Source organism: Symphalangus syndactylus, chromosome X (genome assembly GCF_028878055.3).
Source record: "Symphalangus syndactylus isolate Jambi chromosome X, NHGRI_mSymSyn1-v2.1_pri, whole genome shotgun sequence".
Lineage (NCBI taxonomy): Eukaryota > Metazoa > Chordata > Mammalia > Primates > Hylobatidae > Symphalangus > Symphalangus syndactylus.
Genome location: NC_072447.2, coordinates 69,680,340 through 69,692,906, shown reverse-complemented (window position 1 = coordinate 69,692,906; position 12,567 = coordinate 69,680,340).

Sequence of the window (12,567 nt, the reverse complement as noted above, 5' to 3'; positions counted from 1 at the left end):
AGTAAACTTAACTCCAATTTCCAATAAGTTTCTCATCTCTATCTCGGATGTCCTCAGCCTGGCCATCTCTGTCTATATCACTATCAACATTTTGGTTAAAATTATTTAATACCTCTCTAGGAAATTTCAAACTTTCCCATATCTTCCTGTATTCTTCTGAGACCTTCAAATTTTTCCAAATTCTGCTTGTTCCAAAGTTGATTTCATGATAGCCATGCCCCATTTCTCTGGTACAAATTTTTTGTATTAGTCTGTTCTCACACTACTATAAAGACATATCTGATTCAGGGTTCTAAGATGGCCAAATAGAAACAGCTCCAGTCTGCAGCTCCCAGCAGAATTGATGCAGAAGATGGGTGATTTCTGCATTTCCAACTAAAGTACCTGGTTCATCTCCTTAGGACTGGTTGGACAGTGGGTACAGCCCATGGCAGGCTAGCTGAAGCAGGGCAGGGTGTCACCTCACCGAGGAAGCACAAGGGGTTGGGGGATTTCCCTTTCCTAGCCAAGGGAAGCCATGACAGAATGTACCTGGGAAAAGTAGGACACTCCCCCCAAATACTATGCTTTTTCAATGGTCTTAGTAAACTGCAGACCAGGAGATACTATCCCATGCCTGACTTGGCAGGTCCCATGCCCATGGAGCTTTGCTCACTGCTAGTGCAGCAATCTGATATCAAACTGTGAGGTAACAGCCTAGCAGGGGGAGGGTTGTCCACAATTGCTGAGGCTTGACTACATGAGCAAAGCAGCCTGGAAGCTCAAACTGGGCAGATCCCACCACAGCTCAGCTAGGTCTGCTGCTTCTGTAGACTCCACCTCTGGGGGTAGGGCATAGCTGAACAAAAGGCAGCAGAAAACGTCTGCAGACTTAAACATTCCTGTCTGACAGCTCTGAAGAGAGGAGTGGTTCTCCCAGCATGGCATTTGAGCTCTGAGAATGGACAGGCTGCCTCCTCAAGTGGGTCCCTGGCCCCTGTGTAGCTTAACTGGGAGACATCTCCCAGTAGGAGATGACTTACATCCCATACATGTGAGTGCCACTCTGGGACAAAGCTTCCACAGGAAGGATCAGGCAGCAGTATTTGATGTTCTGCAATATTTGCTGTTCTGCAGCCTCTGCTGGTGATAGCCAGGCAAACAGGGTCTGGAGCAGACCTCCAGCAAACTCCAACAGATGGCCAGCTGAGGTATTTGACTGTGAGAAGGAAAACTAACAAACAGGAATAGCATCAACATCAACAGAAAGGACATCCACAACACAACCCTATCTGTAGATAACCAACATCAAAGACAAAAGGTAGATAAAACCACTAAGAAGGAGAGAAACCAGAGCAGAAAAGCTGAAAATACTAAAAGCCAGAGCACCTCTTTTCCTCCAAAGGATTGCAGCTCCTCACCAGCAAAGGAACAAAGCTGGACAGAGAATGACTTTGATGAGTTCAGAGAAGTAGGCTTCAGAAGGTCGGTAATAACAAACTTCTCTGAGATAAAGGAGGATATTCAAACCCATGGCAAGGAAGCTAAAAATCTTGAAAAAAGATTAGACAAATGGCTAATTAGAATAAACAGTGTAAAGAAGACCTTAAATGACCTGATGCAGTTGAAAACCATGGCACAAGAACTTCATGATGCAGGCACAAGCTTCAATAACTGATACGATCAAGTGGAAGAAAGGGTTTGAGTGATTGAAGATCAAATTAACAAAATAAAGTGAGAGGAGAACTTTAGAGAAAAAAGACTAAAACAAATGAACAAAGCCTCCAAGAAATAGGAGATTATGGGAAAAGACCAAATCAATGTTTGATTGGTGTACCTGAAAGTGATGGGGAGAATGGAAGCCAGTTGGGAAACGCTCTTCAGGATATTATCCAGGAGAACTTCCCCAACCTAGCAAGGCAGAACAATATTCAAATTCAGGAAATACAGAGAACATCACAAAGATACTCCTTGAGAAGAGCAACCCCAAGACACATAATTGTCAGATTCAGCAAGGTTAAAATGAAGGAAAAAAAATGTTAAGGGCAGCCAGAGAGAAAGGTTGGGTTACCCACAAGGGGAAGCCCATCAGACTAACAGTGGACCTATCGATAGAAACTGTACAAGCCAAAAGAGAGTGGGGGTCAATATTCAACATTCTTTTTTTTTATTATTATTATACTTTAGGTTTTAGGGTACATGTGCACAATGTGCAGGGTGGTTACATATGTATCCATGTGCCATCTTGATTTCCTGAACCCATTAACTCATCATTTAGCATTAGGTATATCTCCTAATGCTGTCCCTCCCCCGTCCCCCCTCCCCCAACCCCACAACAGTCCCCGGAGTGTGATGTTCCACTTCCTGTGTCCATGAGTTCTCATTGTTCAGTTCCCACCTATGAGTGAGAACATGCGGTGTTTGGTTTTTTGTCCTTGCGATAGTTTACTGAGAATGATATTTTCCAGTTTCATCCATGTCCCTACAAAGGACATGAACTCATCACTTTTTATGGCTGCATAGTATTCCATGGTGTATATGTGCCACATTTTCTTAATCCAGTCTATCGTTGTTGGACATTTGGGTTGGTTCCAACTCTTTGCTATTGTGAATAGTGCCACAATAAACATACGTGTGCATGTGTCTTTATAGCAGCATGATTTATAGTCCTTTGGGTATATACCCAGTAATGGGATGGCTGAGTCAAATGGTATTTCTAGTTCTAGATCCCTAAGGAATCACCACACTGACTTCCACAATCGTTGAACTAGTTTACAGTCCCACCAACAGTGTAAAAGTGTTCCTATTTCTCCACATCCTCTCCAGCACCTGTTGTTTCCTGATTTTTTAATGATGGCCATTCTAACAGGTGTGAGATGGTATCTCATTGTGGTTTTCATTTGCATTTCTCTGATGGCCAGTGATGATGAGCATTTCTTCATGTGTTTTTTGGCTGCATAAATGTCTTCTTTTGAGAAGTGTCTGTTCATCTCCTTTGCCCACTTTTTAATGGGGTTGTTTGTTTTTTTCTTGTAAATTTGTTTGAGTTCATTGTAGATTCTGGATATTAGCCCTTTGTCAGATGAGTAGGTTGCAAAAATTTTCTCCCATTCTGTAGGTTGCCTGTTCACTCTGATGGTAGTTTCTTTTGCTGTGCAGAAGCTCTTTAGTTTAATTAGATCCCATTCATCAATTTTGGCTTTTGTTGCCATTGCTTTTGGTGTTTTAGACATGAAGTCCTTGCCCACGCCTATGTCCTGAATGGTATTGCCTAGGTTTTCTTGTAGAATTTTAATGGTTTTAGGTCTAACATTTAAGTCTTTAATCCATCATGAATTAATTTTTGTATAAGGTGTAAGGAAGGGATCCAGTTTCAGCTTTCTACATATGGCTAGCCAGTTTTCCCAGCACCATTTATTAAATAGGGAATCCTTTCCCCATTGCTTGTTTTTGTCAGGTTTGTCAAAGATCAGATAGTTGTAGATATGCGGCATCATTTGTGAGGGCTCTGTTCTGTTCCATTGATCTATGTCTCTGTTGTGTTACCAGTACCATGCTGTTTTGGTTACTGTAGCCTTGTAGTATAGTTTGAAGTCAGGTAGCGTGATGCCTCCAGCTTTGTTCTTGTGGCTTAGGATTGACTTGGCGATGCGGGCTCTTTTTTGGTTCCATATGAACTTTAAAGTAGTTTTTTCCAATTCTGTGAAGAAAGTCATTGGTAGCTTGATGGGGATGACATTGAATCTATAATTTGCCTTGGGCAGTATGGCCATTTTCACCATACTGATTCTTCCAACCCATGAGCATGGAATGTTCTTCCATTTGTTTGTATCCTCTTTTATTTCATTGAGCAGTGGTTTGTAGTTCTCCTTGAAGAGATCCTTCACATCCTTTGTAAGTTGGATTCCTAGGTATTTTATTCTCTTTGAAGCAATTGTGAATGGGAGTTCACTCATGATTTGGCTCTCTATTTGTCTGTGATTGGTGTACAAGAATGCTTGTGATTTTTGTACATTGATTTTGTATCCTGAGACTTTGCTGAAGTTGCTAATCAGCTAAGGAGATTTTGGGCTGAGACAATGGGGTTTTCTAGATATACAATCATGTCATCTGCAAACAGGGACAATTTGACTTCCTCTTTTCCTAATTGAATACCCTTTATTTCCTTCTCCTGCCTGATTGCTCTGGCCAGAACTTCCAGCACTATGTTGAATAGGAGCGGTGAGAGAGGGCATCCTTGTCTTGTGCCAGTTTTCGGAGGTAATGCTTCCAATTTTTGCCCATTCAGTATGATATTGGCTGTAGGTTTGTTGTAGATAGCTCTTATTATTTTGAGATACGTCCCATCAATACCTAATTTATTGAGAGTTTTTAGCATGAAGTGTTGTTGAATTTTGTCAAAGGCCTTTTCTGCATGTGTTGAGATAATCATGTGGTTTTTGTCTTTGGTTCTGTTTTTATGCTGGATTAGATTTATTGATTTGCGTATGTTGAACCAGCCTTGCATCCCAGGGATGAAGCCCACTTGATTATGGTGGATAAGCTTTTTGATGTGCTGCTGGATTTGGTTTGCCAGTATTTTATTGAGGATTTTTGCATCAATATTCATCCAGGATATTGGTCTGAAATTCTCTTTTTTGGTTATGTCTCTGCCAGGCTTTGGTATCAGGACGATGCTGGCCTCAAAAATGTGTTAGGGAGGATTCCCTCTTTTTCTTTCGATTGGAATAGTTCCAGAAGGAATGGTATCAGTTCCTCCTTGTACCTCTGGTAGAATTCAGCTGTGAATCCATCAGGTCCTGGACTCTTTTTGGTTGGTAAGCTATTGATTATTGCCACAATTTCAGAACCTGTTATTGGTCTATTCAGAGATTCAACTTCTTCCTGATTTAGTCTTGGGAGGGTGTATTTGTTGAGGAATTTATCCATTTCTTCTAGATTTTCAAGTTTATTTGCATAGAGTTGTTTGTAGTATTCTCTGATGGTAGATTGCATTTCTGTGGGATCAGTGGTGATATCCCCTTTTTCATTTTTTATTGCATCTATTTGATTCTTCTCTCTTTTCTTCTTTATTAGTCTTGCTAGCGGTCTATCAGTTTTGTTGATCTTTTCAAAAAACCAGCTCCTGGGTTCATTAATTTTTTGAAGGGTTTTTTGTGTCTCTATTTCCTTCAGTTCTGCTCTGATTTTAGTTATTTCTAGCCTTCTGCTAGCTTTTGAATGTGTTTGCTCTTGCTTTTCTGGTTCTTTTAATTGTGATGTTAGGGTGTCAATTTTGGATCTTTCCTGCTTTCTCTTGTGGGCATTTAGTGCTATAAATTTCCCTCTACGCACTGCTTTGAACGTGTCCCAGAGATTCTGGTATGTTGTGTCTTTGTTCTCATTGGTTTCAAAGAACATCTTTATTTCTGCCTTCATTTCATTATGTACCCAATAGTCATTCAGGAGCAGGTTGTTCAGTTTCCATGTAGTTGAGTGGTTTTGAGTGAGTTTCTTAATCCTGAGTTCTAGTTTGATTGCACTGTGGTCTGAGAGACAGTTTGTTATAATTTCTGTTCTTTTACATTTGCTGAGGAGAGCTTTACTTCCAACTATGTGGTCAATTTTGGAATAGGTGTGGCGTGGTGCTGAAAAGAATGTATATTCTGTTGATTTGGGGTGGAGAGTTCTGTAGATGTCTATTAGGTCCACTTTGTATAGAGCTGAGTTCAATTCCTGGATATCCTTGTTAACTTTCTGTCTCGTTGATCTGTCTAATGTTGACAGTGGGGTGTTAAAGTCTCCCATTATTATTGTGTGGGAGTTTAAGTCCCTTTGTAGGTCACTCTGGACTTGCTTTATGAATCTGGGTGCTCCTGTGTTGGGTGCATATATATTTAGGATAGTTAGCTCTTCTTGTTGAATTGATCCCTTTACCATTATGTAATGGCCTTCTTTGATTCTTTTGATCTTTCTTGGTTTAAAGTCTATTTTATCAGAGACTAGGATTGCAACCCCTGCGTTTTTTTGTTTTCCATTTCCTTGATAGTTCTTCCTCCATCCCTTTATTTTGAGTCTATGTGTGTCTCTGCACGTGAGATGGGTTTCCTGAATACAGTACACTGATGGTTCCTGACTCCTTATCCAGTTTGCCAGTCTGTGTCTTTTAATTGGAGCATTTAGCCCATTTACATTTAACGTTAATATTGTTATGTGTGAATCTGATCCTGTCATTATGATGTTAGTTGGTTATTTTGCTCGTTAGTTGATGCAGTTTCTTCCTAGCCTTGATGGTCTTTACAATTTGTCATGTTTTTGCAGTGGCTGGTACCAGTTGTTCCTTTCCATGTTTATTGCTTCCTTCAGGAGCTCTTTTAGGGCAGTCCTGGTGGTGACAAAATCACTCAGCATTTGCTTGTCTGTAAAGTAGTTTATTTCTCCTTCACTTATGAAGCTTAGTTTGGCTGGATATGAAATTCTGGGTTGAAAATTGTTTACTTTAAGAATGTTGAATATCGGCCCCCACTCTCTTCTGGCTTGTAGAGTTTCTGCCGAGGTATCAGCTGTTAGTCTGATGGGCTTCCCTTCGTGGGTAACCCGACCTTTCTCTCTGGCTGCCCTTAACATTTTTTCCTTCATTTCAACTTTGGTGAATCTGACAATTATGTGTCTTGGAGTTGCTCTTCTCGAGGAGTATCTTTATGGCGTTCTCTGTATTTCCTGAATCTGAATGTTGGCCTGCCTTGCTAGATTGGGGAAGTTCTCCTGGATAATATCTTGCAGAGTGTTTTCCAACTTGGTTCCATTCTCCCCGTCATTTTCAGGTACACCAATCAGACGTAGGTTTGGTCTTTTCACATAGTCCCAAATTTCTTGGAGGCTTTGTTCATTTCTTTTTATTCTTTTTTCTCTAGACTTCCCTTCTCGTTTCATTTCATTCATTTCATCTTCCATCACTGATACCCTTTCTTCCAGTTGATCCCATCTGCTACTGAGGCTTCTGCAATCTTCGCGTAGTTCTCGAAACTTGGCTTTCAGCTCCATCAGCTCCTTTAAGCCCTTCTCTGCATTGGTTATTCTAGTTATCCATTCGTCTAATTTTTTTTCAAAGTTTTTAACTTCTTTGCTATTGTTTTGAATTTCCTCCCGTAGCTCAGAGTAGTTTGATCGTCTGAAGCCTTCTTCTCTCAACTCGTGAAAGTCATCCTCCATCCAGCTTTGTTCCGTTGCTGGTGAGGAACTGCATTCCTTTGGAGGAGGAAAGGTGCTCTGCTTTTTAGAGTTCCCAGTTTTTCTGCTCTGTTTTTTCCCCATCTTTGTGGTTTTATCTACTTTTGGTCTTTGATGATGGTGATGTACAGATTGGTTTTTGGTGTGGATGTCCTTTCTGTTTGTTAGTTTTCCTTCTACCAGACAGGATCCTCAGCTGCAGGTCTGTTGGAGTTTACTAGAGGTCCACTCCAGACCCTGTTTGGCTGGGTATCAGCAGCGGTGGCTGCAGAACAGCAGATTTTCGTGAGACCACAAATTCAGCTGTCTGATAGTTCCTCTGGAAGTTTTGTCTCAGAGGAGTACCCGGCCGAGTGAGGTGTCAGTCTGTCCCTACTGGGGGGATGCCTCCCAGTTAGGCTGCTCAGGGGTGAGGGACCCACTTGAGGAGGCAGTCTGTCCATTCTCAGATCTCCAGCTGTGTGCTGGGAGAAACACTACTCTCTTCAAAGCTGTCAGTCAGACAGGGACATTTAAGTCTGAGGAGGTTCCTGCTGACTTTTCGTTTGTCTGTGCCCTGCCCCCAGAGGTGGAGCCTACAGAGGCAGGCCTCCTTGAGCTGTGGTGGGCTCCACCCAGTTCAAGCTTCCTGGCTGCTTTGCTTACCTAAGCAAGCCTGGGCAATGGTGGGGGCCCCCCACCCAGCCTGGCTGCCACCTTGCAGCTTGATCTCAGACTGCTGTGCTAGCAATCAGCGAGACTCCATGGGCATAGGGCCCTCTGAGCCAGGTGCGGGACACAATCTCCCAGTGTGCCGTTTTCCAGGCCCGCTGGAAAAGCGCAGTTTTAGGGTGGGACTGACCCAATATTCCAGGTGCCGTCTGTTACTCCTTTCTTTGACTAGGAAAGGGAACTCCCTGACCCCTTGTGCTTCCAGAGTGAGGCAATGCCTCGCCCTGCTTTGGCTCGTGCACAGTGCGCTTCACCGACTGTCCTGCACCCACTGCTTGGCACTCCCTAGTGAGATGAAACTGGTACCTCAAACAGAAATGCAGAAATCACCCGTCTTCTGTGTCACTCAGGCTGGGAGCTGGAGACCGGAGCTGTTCCTATTCGGCCATCTTGGCTCCACATCTCTCAACATTCTTAAAGAAAATAATTTTTAACCCAGAATTTTATATCCAGCCATATAAGTGAAGGAGAAATAAAATCCTTTACAAACAAGCAAATACTGAGAGATTTTGTCACCACCGGACCTCCTTACAATAGCTCCTGAAGACAGCAATAAACATCGAAAGGAAAAACCAGTGCCAGCCACTGCAAAAACATGCCAAATTGTAAAGGCCATCAATGCTATGAAGAAACTGCATCAATTAATGGGCAAAATAACCAGCTAACATCATAATGTCAGGATCAAATTCACAAATAACAATATTAACCTTAAATGAAGATAGGCTAAATGCCCCAATTAAAAGACACAGACTGGCAAATTGGATGAAGAGTCGAGACCCATAAGTGTGCTGTGTTCAAGAGACCCATCTCACATGCAGAGACACACATCGGCTCAAAATAAAGAGATGGAGCCAGTTCTACCAAGCAAATATAAAGGAAAAAAAATCAGGGGTTGCAATCCTAGTCTCTGATAAGATGGACTTTAAACCAACAAAGATCAAAAGAGATAAAGAAGACCATTACACAATGGTTAAAGGATCAAATCAACAAGAAGAGCTAACTATCCTAAATATATATGCACCCAATACAGGTGCACACATATTCATAACACAAGTCTATAGAGACCTACAAAGAGACTTAGACTACCATACAATAATAAGGAACGATTTTAACACCCCAATGTCAGTATTAGACAGATCAATGAGACAGAGGGTTAGCAAGGATAACCAGGACTTGAACTCAGCTCTGCACCAAGCAGATCTAATAGGCATCTACAGAACTCTCCACCCCAAATCAAAAGAATATACATTCTTCTCAGCACCACATCACACTTATTCTACAATTGACCACATAGTTGGAAGTAAAGCACTCCTCCGCAAATGTAAAAGACCAGCAATCACAATAAACTGTCTCTCAGACCACAGTGCAATCAAATTAGAACTCAAGATTAAGAAACTCACTCAAAACCACACAACTACATGGAAACTTAGCAACCTGCTGCTCAATGACTGCTACTGGGTAAATAACGAAATGAAGGCAGAAATAAAGATGTTCTTTGAAACCAATAAGAACAAAAACACAATGTACCAGAATCTCAGGGTCACATTTAAAGCAGTGTGTAAAAGGAAATTTATAGCATTAAATGCCCATAAGAGAAAGGAGGAAAGAGCAAAAATTGACACCTTAACATCACAATTAAAAGAACTAGGGAAGCCAGGGCAAACACATTCAAAAGCTAGCAGAAGGCAAGAAATAACTAAGACCAGAGCAGAAATGAAGGAGATAGAGACACAAAAAAAAAACTCTTCAAGAAATCAAGGATTCCAGGAGCTATTTTTTTGAAAAGATCCACAAAATTGATAGACTGCTAACAAGACTAATAAAGAAGAAAAAGAATCAAATAAATGCAATAAAAAATGATAAAAGGGATATCAACACCAATCCCACAGAAATACAAACAACCATCAGAGAATACTGTAAACACCTCTATGCAAATAAACTAGAAAATCTAGAAGAAATGGATAAATTCCTGGACACATACACCCCCCACAAAACTAAACAAAGAAGAAGCTGAATCCCTGAATAGACCAATAACAGGCTCTGAAATTGAGGCAATAATTAATGGCCTACCAACCAAAAAAAAGTCTAGAAACAGAAGGATTCACAGCCAAATTTTACCAGAAAAAAGTGAATTTTAGACCAATATCCCTGATGAACATTGATATGAAAATTGTCAATAAAATACTGGCAAACCAAATCCAGCAGCACATCAAAATCTTATTCAGCAAGATCAAGTCAGCTTCATCTCTGGGATGCAAGGCTGGTTCCACATATGCAAATCAATAAACTTAATCCATCACATAAACAGAACCAAAGACAAAAACCAGGAGAGTGTCTCAGTAGATGCAGAAATGGCCTTCAACAAAATTCAACAGCCCTTCCTGCTAAAAAACTCTCAATAAACTAGGTATTGATGGAAGCTATCTCAAAATAATAAGAGCTGTTTATGAAAAACCCACAGCCAATATCATACTGAATGGGCAAAAACTGGAAGCATTCCCTTTGAAGACAAGCACAAGACAGGGATGCACTCTCTCACCACTCCTATTCAACACAGTGTTGGAAGTTCTGGCCAGGGCTATCAGGCAAGAGAAAGAAATAAAGGGTATTCAATAAGGAAAAGAGGAAGTCAAATTGTCCCTGTTGCAGATTACATGATTATATATTTAGAAAACCCATCATCTCAGCCCCAAATCTCCTTAAGCTGATGAGCAACTTCAGCAAAGTCTAAGGATACAAAATCAATGAGCAAAAATCACAAGCATTCCTATACACCAATAACAGAAAAACAGGGAGCTAAATCTTGAGAGAACTCCCATTCACAATTGCTACAAACAGAATAAAATACCTAGGAATCTAACTTACAAGGGATGTGCAGGACTTCTTCAAGGAGAGCTACAAACCACTGCTCAATGAAATAAAAGAGGACAAAAACAAATGGAAGAAGATTCCATGCTCATGGATAGGAAGAATCAATATCATGAAAATGGCCATACTGTCCAAGGTAATTTATAAATTCAATGCCGTCATCAAGCAACAATGACTTTCTTCACAGAATTCGAAAACACTACTTTAAAGTTCATGTGGAAATAAAAAAGAGCCCACATTGCCAAGACAATCCTAAGCAAAAAGAACAAAGCTGGAGGCATCATGCTACCTGACTTCAAACTATACTACAAAGCTACAGTAACCAAAACAGATATATAGACCAATGGAACAGAACAGAGCCCTCAGAAATAACACCACACATCTACAATAATCTGATCTTTGACAAACTTGACAAAAACAAGAAATGGGGAAAGGATTCCCTATTTAATAAATGGTGCTGTAAAAACTGGCTAGCCATATGTAAAAAGCTGAAACTGGATTGTTTCCTTACACCTTATACAAAAATTAATTCAAGACAGATTAAAGATTTCAATGTTAGACCTAAAACCATAAAAAGCCTAGAAGAAGACCTAGGCAATACCATTCAGGACATAGGCATGGGCAAGGACTTCGTGACTAAAACACCAAAAGCAATGGCAACAAAAGCCAAAATAGACAAATGGGATCTAATTTAACTAAAGAGCTTCTGCACAGCAAAAGAAACTACCATCAGAGTGAACAGGCAAACTACAGAATGGGAGAAAACTTTTGCAAACTACCCATCTGACAAAGGGCTACTGTCCAGAATCTACAAAGAACATAAACAAATTTACATGAAAAAATCAAACAACCCCATCAAAAAGTGGGCAAAGAGTATGTACAGATGCTTTTCAATAGAAGACATTTATGCAGCAACAGACTCATGAAAAAATGCTCATCATCTCTGGTCATCAGAGAAATGCAAATCAAAGCCACAATGAGATAAATGAGATACCATCTCACACCAGTTAGAATGGCAAACATTACAAAGTCAGGAAACAACAGGTGCTGGAGAGTTTGTGGAGAAACAGGAACACTTTTACACTGTTGGTGGGAGTGTAAACTAGTTTAACCATTGTGGAAGACAGTGTGGTGATTCCTCAGTGATCTAGAACTAGAAATACCATTTGGCCTGCCAACCCATTACTGGGTATATACCCAAAGGATTATAAATCATGCTACTATAAATCCACATGGACATACATGTTTATTCCGGCACTATTCACAACTGCAAAGACCTGGAACCAACCCATATGTCCATCTATGATAGACTGGATTAGGAAAATGTGGCACATATACACCATGGAATACTATGCAGCCATAAAAAATGATGAGTTCATGTCCTTTGTAGGGACATGGATGAAGCTGGAAACCATCATTCTGAGCAAACTATCGCAAGGACAGAAAACCAAACACTGTGTGTTCTCACTCATAGTTGGGAATTGAACAATGAGAACACGTGGACACAGGGCAGGGAACATCACACACCAGGGCCTGTCATGGGGTGGGGGCATGGGGGTGGGATAGCATTAGGAGAAATGCCTAATGTAAATGACGAGTTAATGTGTGCAGCAAACTAACATGGCACATGTATACATATGTAACAAACATGCACGTTGTGCCCATGTACCCTAGATCTTAAAGTATAATTAGAAAAAGAAAAAGAAAAGAAAATATGGCACATATACACCATGGAATACTATGCATCCATAAAAAAGGATGATTTCATGTCCTTTGCAGGGACGTGGATGAAACTGGAAA